At 38.2% G+C, this 10606-nt stretch overlaps 1 pseudogene; it reads left to right on the top strand.

Moving 5' to 3' along the window:
* Window positions 1–5865: 5865 nt before the first annotated feature.
* On the top strand, window positions 5866–9706 carry LOC764383 (annotated as a pseudogene).
* The last annotated feature ends 900 nt before the right edge of the window (window positions 9707–10606 follow it).

Below are 10606 nucleotides of genomic sequence, written 5' to 3'. Positions count from 1 at the left end.
CAGAATAGAACATTTAACTTGGACATAGGTAACAACAAATGCGATAGTTCAACATGCAGACTAAAATTCGATTCATAAATTAAGTAGTTAAATTCAGTTCAAGTTCGGATTAAATTCATTCGCAATTCAGATTAAATACAATTAAAAATTTAAACCAATTCAATTCGTAATTCAGATCAAATCCATTTCAAATCCCGATCACATTCAGTTCGTAATTCAAATTAAAATATAATTAACAAAATCAAATCACATTCAGTTTATAATTCAAACTAAGTAATAAGATTAAATTCATAATTCGGGTTAAGTTAAGTTCACAATTCAAATTCAATACAGTTCATGATTCAGACAAATTCAATTCATATTTCAGGAAATAATTCAATTCAAATCCCGATCGCGTACAATTCATAATTCAGATTAAATTAAATTGACAATTCAGGTTAAATAAATTCATAATTCAGATTACTACAATCTATAATTCACATCAATTCAATTCGAAGTTCAGATTAATATAAAATTAACAATTCAAATCAAATTCAATATATAATTCAAACTAAGTAATTAAATTATATTCATATTTCGGGTTAAATTAAATTCACAATTCAAATGCAATACAATTTATTCTTCAAACCAATTCAGTTCATATTTCATAATTTAATTCAACTCAAGTTCCGATCACCTAGAATTCATAATTCAAATTAAATTAGTTTACAATTCAGATTAAATGCAAGTTATAATTCAAAATAGGTGATTACATTCAGTCATAATTCAGATTAAGTTAGGTTCACAGTTCAAATTAAATTCACAATTCAGATTAAATTCAGTTTATTATTCAGACTTAGATTAAACCCTCCTCGTTCATCAGCCTGATTGAGCTTGGCACAAATGAATTTAGAAACCTGCTCGTTCTGGACCTTAGAGATCTTAACCTGTTTCCTGACCTCAGGGCTACATAATTATTATTTAAGGGGTGACGGCTGTTATGGTAGATTGATTTCGCCTTGTCGAGTACTCTATTTCTACATATATCTTCGAAGTCTAGATTCTTCCCTACAATTTTTTCCGCTTGTTTAACAATTCTTTTTAGCATAGAAAAGTCTACTTTTCGACATGCTGTGAACCACACAACGCAGTCGTTTACTATTATGCTCTCTATCACAGACTTGTAGAAAAGGTACATTATTGTGCGGTCTACGTTAAAGGAATTGAGTTTACGAAGGAAATATAACCGTTGCTGCCCTTTCTTGTACAGCTCCCTACAGTTGTCATCCCATTTCAGCTTGTCATTAATTACAGTGCCAAGGTATTTGTATGATTTCACTATCTCTATTTCTTTTCCGTTTATTTTCATTGGGCAGCTACTTGGATCTACGGGTCTTACTTTCCTAAAGTCAATTATCATCTCTTTTGTTTTCGTAGTATTGAAGTTCAGAAAGTTTTCATTGCACCACTCAGTAAACCAGTTTAGATAATCTTCGTATTCAGTCTCACTACCTCTAATATTCCCAACAATAACAGTATCGTCCGCGTATTTCAAGACTGAGACATTTTCCGAAGATGAGCGGCAGTCGTTGGTATACAACACGACCAGGAACGCCGAAAAAGCGAACACAATTCCTTCGCGAGTATTGTTCTTGATCGTTGCAGGTCCGCATCAGGGCACTGATCTGTGATGATTTTTGTTCAGCTTTCAGAGTGAGGTGATTGATCTTTAAGTCTTTATCAACAATGGATGACTCAAGCTCAAGCAAACGACCTTCTAGCTTTTCAATTGTGTCTAGGAGGGATACAAATTCCTTTTGACAAGAGCTTTTGACGATGTCATTTATAGCTTTTAGGAAGACATTGTTGAAGGTAATCATCCCCACCAAATCATCATTAGTCCTTTCAGAATCAGTTGGCGCCAAAATTGCACTGGTCGCCGCCATCTTGGAAATGTATGATATCAATTTAAAATGTAGACAAGATAAGAATAATAATGCACATGTGAATTAGTCGTACCTTATCTGCGTCCATTTGCTGAAGACCTCTTAGGTTCAATCTGTGCTGTATGAAAGTTGTGGTGTTTAATCCGCAAATAAACAACAATATTTCGTTCTAATCCAGTAATGATAACGGTGACTCACACGATGAATGCAAGATCAAATTAGAGCAAAACAAACCACTTTGCAATCCAGGAAAATGATCGTCAGAAATATTCGAAGATACAGGTATTCCAAATGTAACAGCACAGTACAAAATCAAAAATGAATCCTCAATAGTGCATATAACTGGCAAGTATAATCAAAAGACAGAGCTCCGTCAAGACACGTCCGCTCGGTTGCTCAGTTTGCTTCTTCTTCTTCTTGTAATTGTGTAAGTACTTGTATTTGAAAAATCTTTATTTTCCCTGATCTTTCGAGCTTATGACATAATTATGAATCCTTACATCTAAAAGTATTCAACATAGGTATTGAGTCCACTCACATTTCATTCTTTAATTACGAAAAACACACAAAAAATATCAAATATACAAGGGGTATGAATAATTTAGTTGTTAACTGTATATATTTTGCATAAGAGTTGCTTACATTTAATTTACATGCGTTATGTTGCTCTTTTCCGTTCCATCAATTCAATCTTTGGTTTGAGAGCTGATTATGCAAACTAACATTTCATGATATTGATGTTCATTAATCATTACTGTGTAAGGAATTTGCAAGAAGGTGTTTCGATCAAACGCAATTTTTGGCTACACCAGACAGTAGACCTGAATAGAGAAGTGATTCCGAAATGAAATCCTTGAAATGCATTACTGTTATGGAGGGTATATGCAGTAGCGGTTATAGAGGGGGCGCTGTGTGTGTGTGTGTGTGGGGGGGGGGGGGGCTCAAGTCGCCTCTCCAATTTCTTAAAGCCCCTCTTTCATACCACAGAATGAATTTAAGCGAGGCATATGTATAGGATGAATGCAAGAACTTTACAAAAATATCCGAGAACTGTTTGTGACCACATCCTTCGAGTTTGATTCAAAACAATGTTTTCTTTAGAAATTGACAGCATTACATTATATAGTGATATCTTCTCTTTACAACGAGTCCCATTGTGATAACTATATCGAGATCACCCTTAGTTTAAACACAGCCTATTCTTCGATAATTACAATTTGCAACAACTTTCTTTTCACAATTGCATTCAAAGTATGAACATTGATAACATTACATTGCATACTACCAGGACCTCGTTTAGTTGCTGAAAAGGCTTTTGACGAGTACCAGCATAGACGTAGACCCATTTTAAATATCACATGATAAGCATGTTCGGAATAAATATATTGAAAATCATCAATGCCCGGCTGAAATACGATACAAGGCATAAACAAACATTTATACACAGAATACAAAACTATAATAAAAGAGAAAGTAGAAAATGGGCATTGGCCATACATCAACGGATTCAGATTTATAGTCATTTATAATTATGACAGACCAGTAGTATATTTAACTCACGTTGAAAAGTAGAAAGATAATGAGCGTAATTGTGGGGTACAATAATTGTTCTTAGGGTACTGTAGACTTTGAATTTTGTCCATATCAAGAACATAATGAAGCAAATTGGCCTGGTAGAGGAAAATGAATATGAACAGAAATAGTAGAACATGTGAAACTTATTTTTGTATCGCAAGTTCTCAACTAATGGGATCTTTATTAGTTACTCATTTGCTGTATATTTCATTATGAATAAAAGTATGATATATGAAATAACGTATACCACTTGTTAAATACGTTTGTTTTCTTAAGTTGCAATTTCGAATTTATATTCGTGATTTCAGTATAATTATCGCTACTAAAAAGGCACCCTATCCCCCCTTTTACATTTTACATAGATAAGCTCATTATACAAACGGAAGTTACCAAGGATAATACACATTTCCTAACTGATGACAAAAATTGCTTTAAAAACGCACACTCACATAAGATAATATGCGAGTTCTCTATGATTACGCTAAATTATATAATTAATATAATTATCATATATACACTTAGTAATACAGATTTACAGTTCATATATACACCAAACTTTCTGTATACCCCCTCCCACACCTTCTGCTCAGAATAGAAGTTGATATACTATTCATTTCCCCCCTGATATATAATATATATATATATATACCGTGTGAGTCAAAAAATAAATAACACCTAGAGAATTGCTAATTATTTTAAAAACCCATCTATGAACAGGAAATTAATACACATCTTATGAAAGAGCTTTTATCCCAAATCATTTGGTATCATTTTTGTGTGGTATGTGTTCACGCTTGGATAAACAGGAGGCATTGTTTGGGAGAGTGTAAAAATCGACTTGCGCCAAAGTGATGCCTACAGTATGTGATATGTTGGGACTATTGAAGTGAGAGAATGAATTGAATGCGCCAAAGTGATGCCTACAGTATGTGATATGTTGGGACTATTAAAGTGAGAGAATGAATTGAATGTATCAAATGAGATGCATAGCATAATACACTGTTGCTCATAACGGTGGAATATTTTTTTTTATCCCAATTTATGGAATTATTTTATAAATAATTTAAAAATACTAGATCTAGATAATAGTATACAGTCTCAGATTTTATTGAATAATAATTTGCCAATATGTGTTTTGCGTGACTACTAAAGCATGTATATTATGCTACTATGTTTATCAACAAGGGGACCTATGCCCTTAAGTCATAAATGACAGTAATGAGGATTAATGCCTCACAAAAGGGCTCTGATATAGCACATCGACACGGTGTTGATCCTGGGGCCTCACAGTTACGAGGCCATTGCTTTGTCACTGAACCATGACTGTACGCAGCGGGGGCTAGGGTAGGGGGCAGTTTCCATAAATTAAAAAAAAAACAGAAAATGCAATAAATATTCAATAATTTATTGCATTCTACCCCGGTCCCCAACATAAAAAAAATCCTCTGGACGGCCATGCATTATGGCTCAAGGCATGGGCACACAGAAGATTTTTTTATGTTGGGGACCGGGGTAGAATGCAATAAATTATTAAAAATTTATTGCATTTTCTGTTTTTTTTTAAATTTATGGAAACTGCCCCCTACCATAGCCCCCGCTGCGTACAGTCATGGTTCAGTGACAAAGCAATGGCCTCGTAACTGTGAGGCCCCAGGATCAACACCGTGTCGATGTGCTATATTAGTGCCCTTTTGTGAGGCATTAATCCTCATTACTGTCATTTATGACTTAAGGGCATAGGTCCCCTAGTTAATAAACATAGTAGCATAACATACATGCTTTAGCAGTCACGCAAAACACATATTGGCAAATTATTATTCAATACAATCTGAGACTGTATACTATTATCTAGATCTAGTATTTTTAAATTATTTATAAAATAATTCCATAAATTGGGAAAAAAAAATATTCCACCGTTATGAGCAACAGTGTATATGCTTTTGGAAGAAGCAAAGTCACACACACACGCGCCCACAAATGTTCGTTGATATTTGATATGTGTGCCGTAATTAATGTGCGCCAAAGTGATGCCTACAGTATGTGATATGTTGGGACTATTGAAGTGAGAGAATGAATTGAATGTATCAAATGAGATGCATAGCATAATATATGCTTTTGGAAGAAGCAAAGTCACACACACACGCGCCCACAAATGTTCGTTGATATTTGATATGTGTGTCATAATTTTAATTTTGTTAGGGATGTTATTTGGATCTGCAATGACCGAATCAATACCCAAATCCCAATTGTTTTATTTAAACATCACATAAGCGGGAAAGAACAGGTTAGAAGTTATTTATGAATTGTACACGGTCGATGTTGTAAATATATTATTGTGGCTTTTTATTCCGAGTCACTTACAAGTATGCAACAACTGAATGATGGCAAGTCCCCTGGCTTTGACAACTTGACTTCCGAGATGTGGAAGGCCACAGGTGCAGAAGGTATTGACCTGATGTGGCGTCTCTGTTGCAATATCTGGAATGGTAGGGAGTGTCCTAAGGACTGGTGTAGAGCTGTTTTTATACCATTGCCAAAGAAGGGAGATCTAAAAGAATGTGCAAATCACCGAACGATCAGCTTGATTTGTCATGCAAGCAAAATACTTCTGAAGGTGATTAGCAGAAGAATGAAAATCAAACTGCAAGCCGAGATCTCAGATGAGCAAGCAGGGTTCCGTGAAGGTAGAGGGACACGAGAACAGATTGTCAACATTCGAAACATAATAGAGAAATGCAGAGAACACAGACATCCCTTCTATTTGTGCTTCATAGATTGTGGCAAAGCATTTGACTGTGTGAGTCACTCTCAATTGTGGAATACAATGGCAAAGATGGGGTTCCCAAGGCACATCATCAAACTGATCAAAAACCTCTATCATGACCAAGAAGCAACAGTGAGAACCAGTGACGGCAATACTGAGTGGTTTGGAATTGGCAGGGGAGTACGTCAAGGCTGCATACTCAGTGTCTCCTAACTTTTTTAATATTTATTCTGAGGACATTATGAGAAATGCTCTGGAAGGATTTAATGGGGGAGTTAGGTTCGGAGGTAAAACAAATCACGAACCTAAGGTATGCTGATGACACAACTCTCGTTTGCAGCAGCAGAGAAGAGCTGATTGACTTGTTGAATCGCATCAAACAGGCAAGTGAAGAGAAAGACCTTCTTCTAAACACCAAAAAGACAAAAATAATGGTTGTCGATAGAGATAATAATAACACTGACTTCACCGTAGCTGGAAATAAGATTAAAGTAGGAAATCGGTTTGAGTACTTGGGTTCAATTATCACTAACAAAGGAGAGGGCCCCGCAGAGATAAGAAGAAGGATGGCAATGGCGAGATCAACAGTACAGAATATGTCTCACATCTGGAAGAGCCGAGGCCTATCTCTCGGTCTGACGGTTCGTCTGCTTCAAGCAACTTCCTTCTCTATTGCAACTTACGGAAGTGAGTCCTGGGCCATGGCAAAGAATGACACAGAGACAGTTGATTCCTTTGAAATGTGGTGCTACAGGAGGCTGTTGCAGGTGTCATGGAAAGATAAAAAGACAAATGTGTGGGTCCTGGAAAAGATTGGAACAGACTTGACCACAAGAAGGGGAATCATGGAAAGAAAACTAAACTATTTTGGGCACATTGTTAGGAGATCTGAAGGTGTTGAGAAGCAAATACTGCAAGGAGCAGTCGAAGGAAAACAGGGTAGAGGTCGTCCACCAATATCTTGGACTGATGATAATCAAGAAGGTGTCTGGACAAGGAATGAAAGGTGCGACACAAATGGCAGGTGAAAGAGTTGCATGGCGTGCTCTCGTGAAGACCACAGCAGCGCTTTACAGCGCCACCTGAAGTTGATGATGATGATACAAGACAGTATGGTATAGAACGTGAAGGTAAGGCTTGCGAATATGGAAATATTTTATTTTCGAAAAGAGCAATGTTGATATCGACATTTCTTTGTTTGGTAGTATTGAGTTAGAATTGTGTGAATATATACATGTATAATTTTAGGAAATGATGCAAGGACTTCATTTGATTTTGAAAATAAGTTACCCAGGGCCTGTAGCTGAAGATGTTATTTCTGTGAATAACGTGTGTTATGAAATGGAAATCTTTGTGAATTTTCCGTAGGTAAATTAAATTGAATTGAAATGAAATGCCATGACACAAGCGGGGAAGAATTATTTCTTCGTAAAAGAGAACAAGGATAGAAATATACTGCAGTTAATCATTTGTTGAATGTATTTATGAAGTGATCAGAATAAAGTGCGCTGAGTTTGATTTCAATTTGTTTTTAGTGTGTTTCAGTTATAAAGCTCAATTTACAAAAGCTATATTGCGGAATAGTAAATGTATATGCAGAAAAGTATAGAGTATACAGACAACAGGATCTGATTGTGTTTAAATCTATAGAATAAAAGATTGTACAGTGTGTATTGATGATATAGTATTGTTTATATGGCATCATTCGAGCCGACTGATTTTCAAGCGGGGAAACTGTCGGGAGACAGAAATTCCTTTCAGACAATAGGAACTATTTTCTTTGTAGACAGGTGATCGGGATGTTTAGATGATCGGCCTGATTACTTTCAATTATCTTGGGTGTTTGATGTCTCTACGCCATAGTAAAATAATTTAATGTGAAATATTGGATTTGTTGTAGTATATCTCCTACGGCGGAGTGATATTATAATAGGAATGCGGCATTATACAGAGAACAAAGAAAAGAAATCTGGACCAGGACACTTGACCCGCCACCTTCTGCGAGCCTCAAATACCATCGATGTACTAGACACTACATGGAATGTTTTGCCTGGTATATTCCAGTGTTGAATTCAACCTAAGGCCAAGAAATAATTGAGGACAATGTGGCGAAGCGTGCATCGATATGCATCCTGTCTGCAACAATATCTGACACTGCAGACCATCAGATACACAGGAGCAAGGCAATACAGTCAGAGCGCCAAGAGCGGCATCCTTACGAGACGAACCTGTCCACGGGGTGCACCACAGATCCTATCAGCAATCAGCTGACGTGGTAAATATTGGCGGAGGGTCTATCGGTGTTAGCACCCTCTGTCATTTTGCTAAGTTTGCATCACCAATGCTGTACTGATTGAGAAGGGCCGGCTTACGATTGGGACAATGTGGCATACCGTAGTTTTGGTATGAGGGCTCCGCCCTTCGGATACAGAAATTGAGCTTCTCAGTTAAATGAGACACCTTGTCGGAGATGTTCTGGAGCAAGAAACTGGCGTGGTTCCCGGCTGGATTAATAATGGAGGGCTCTTTGTTGCTTCCAATAAAGAACGGCTTGAAGAGTATAAGAGGATGGGCACGGTTGGAAAGGCCTTTGGAGTGGAGTCTATGGTCCAAGAGACGAATATACCCTGAATAATGTGTACTGCCCTTATTAAGTCTCCTACTAAGGCTGGAGCAAAGGTCCTGACCAACTGTCAAGTTACTGGAATACAAACAGGAGAAGATAATTTTGGTACACACAGAGTCCAGGGAGTAGAGACATCGGGAGGGACAAACAAGACTCCTATCATCGTAAACTGCACACGTGTGTGGGCCCCCAAGAAAGAAGCAATGGCCAACGTGGACTTTTCTAGCAATGAAGCATGCATACATCGTCACCGAGGGGATAGAGGGCATTAAAAACATGCCCAACGTCCGGGACCGTGATGCGTCAGTGTACTTTAAGGTTCAGGGTGATGCTCTGTCCATTGGAGGCTAAGGATCCAACCCAGAATTCATTGACAAGATGAAGGATGACTTTGGCTTCTCCCTATACGATCTTGACTGGGACATCTTTAGCACTCACATTAATGGTCACGTAAATAGAGTATCTGTCATCGATAAGACAGGAATCAAATCTACAGTCTACGGTTCAGAGTCTTTCGCACCAGATCACAAACCATTGTTGGGCGAGGCTCCATAACTTCGAGGTTTCTACCACGAGTGTGGCTTCAATAGCTCTGGTCTCATGCTCTGAGGTAAGGTAAGCAGGGTGCTTGCTAAGTGGATTGCCAACGGTAGGCCAGAGCTCGATATGTATGGCTACGACATCAGGAGATTTTTAAGATCCCTCGTTCATGATAAGACTTGGATTAAGGAGAGGAGCCATGAAGCATACGCTAAGAACTACTCGAAAGTGTTCCCCTATGGTCAGCCCTTAATGGAGAAGACGAAAATGCCTTGAAGAGGCTTGAGGATAGCTCCCTTAAAAAAACGTTTTGTTGTGGAGTAAAAGAAAAGTGGGTACAGCGGGAACTCAGAAGAATGGAAATGTCTCACCTGTCATCGGTGAGACAGGCATCATGCAAATCGACAGTCTGCAGTTCAGAGTCTTTCACACCAGATCACAAACCATTGTTGGACGAGGCTCCATAACTTAGAGGTTTCTACCACGGGTGTGGCTTCAATAGCTCTGGTCTCATGTTCTGAGGAAGGGTTAGCAGGAAGTTTGCTAAGTGGATTGCCAACGGTAGGCTATGACGTCAGGAGATTTTCAAGATCCCTCGTTCATGATGAGACTTGGATTAAGGAAAGGAGCCATGAAGCATACGCTAATTAGAACTGCTCGACAGTGTTCCCCTATGATCAGCCCTTAATGTAGAAGGCGAGAATGCCTTGAAGAGGCTTGAGGATAGCTCCCTTAAAGAATGTTTTGTTTGCGGAGCAAAAGAAAAGTGGGTACAGCGGGAACTCAGAAGAATGGAAATGTCTCACCTGTCATCGGTGAGACAGGAATCATGCAAATCGACAGTCTGCGGTTCAGAGTATTACACACCAGATCACAAACCATTGTTGGACGAGGCTCCATAACTTAGAGGTTTCTACCACGGGTGTGGCTTCAATAGCTCTGAACTCATGTTCTGAGGAAGGGTTAGCAGGGAGCTTGCTAAGTGAATTGCCAACGGTAGGCCATGACAGGAGATTTTCAAGATCCCTCGTTCATGATAAGACTTGGAATTAGGAGAGGAGCCATGAAGCATACGCTAAGAACTACTCGACAGTGTTCCCCTATGATCAGCTCTTAAAAGAGAAGGCGAGAATGCCTTGAAGAGGCTTGAGGATAACTCCCTTAGAGAATGTTTTG

The sequence above is a fragment of the Strongylocentrotus purpuratus genome, unplaced genomic scaffold (assembly GCF_000002235.5).
Source record: "Strongylocentrotus purpuratus isolate Spur 01 unplaced genomic scaffold, Spur_5.0 spur5_scaffold_21, whole genome shotgun sequence".
Taxonomy (NCBI): domain Eukaryota; kingdom Metazoa; phylum Echinodermata; class Echinoidea; order Camarodonta; family Strongylocentrotidae; genus Strongylocentrotus; species Strongylocentrotus purpuratus.
The sequence above is the reverse complement of the archived record's forward strand: the minus strand, read 5'-3'. Positions and strand labels throughout refer to the sequence as shown.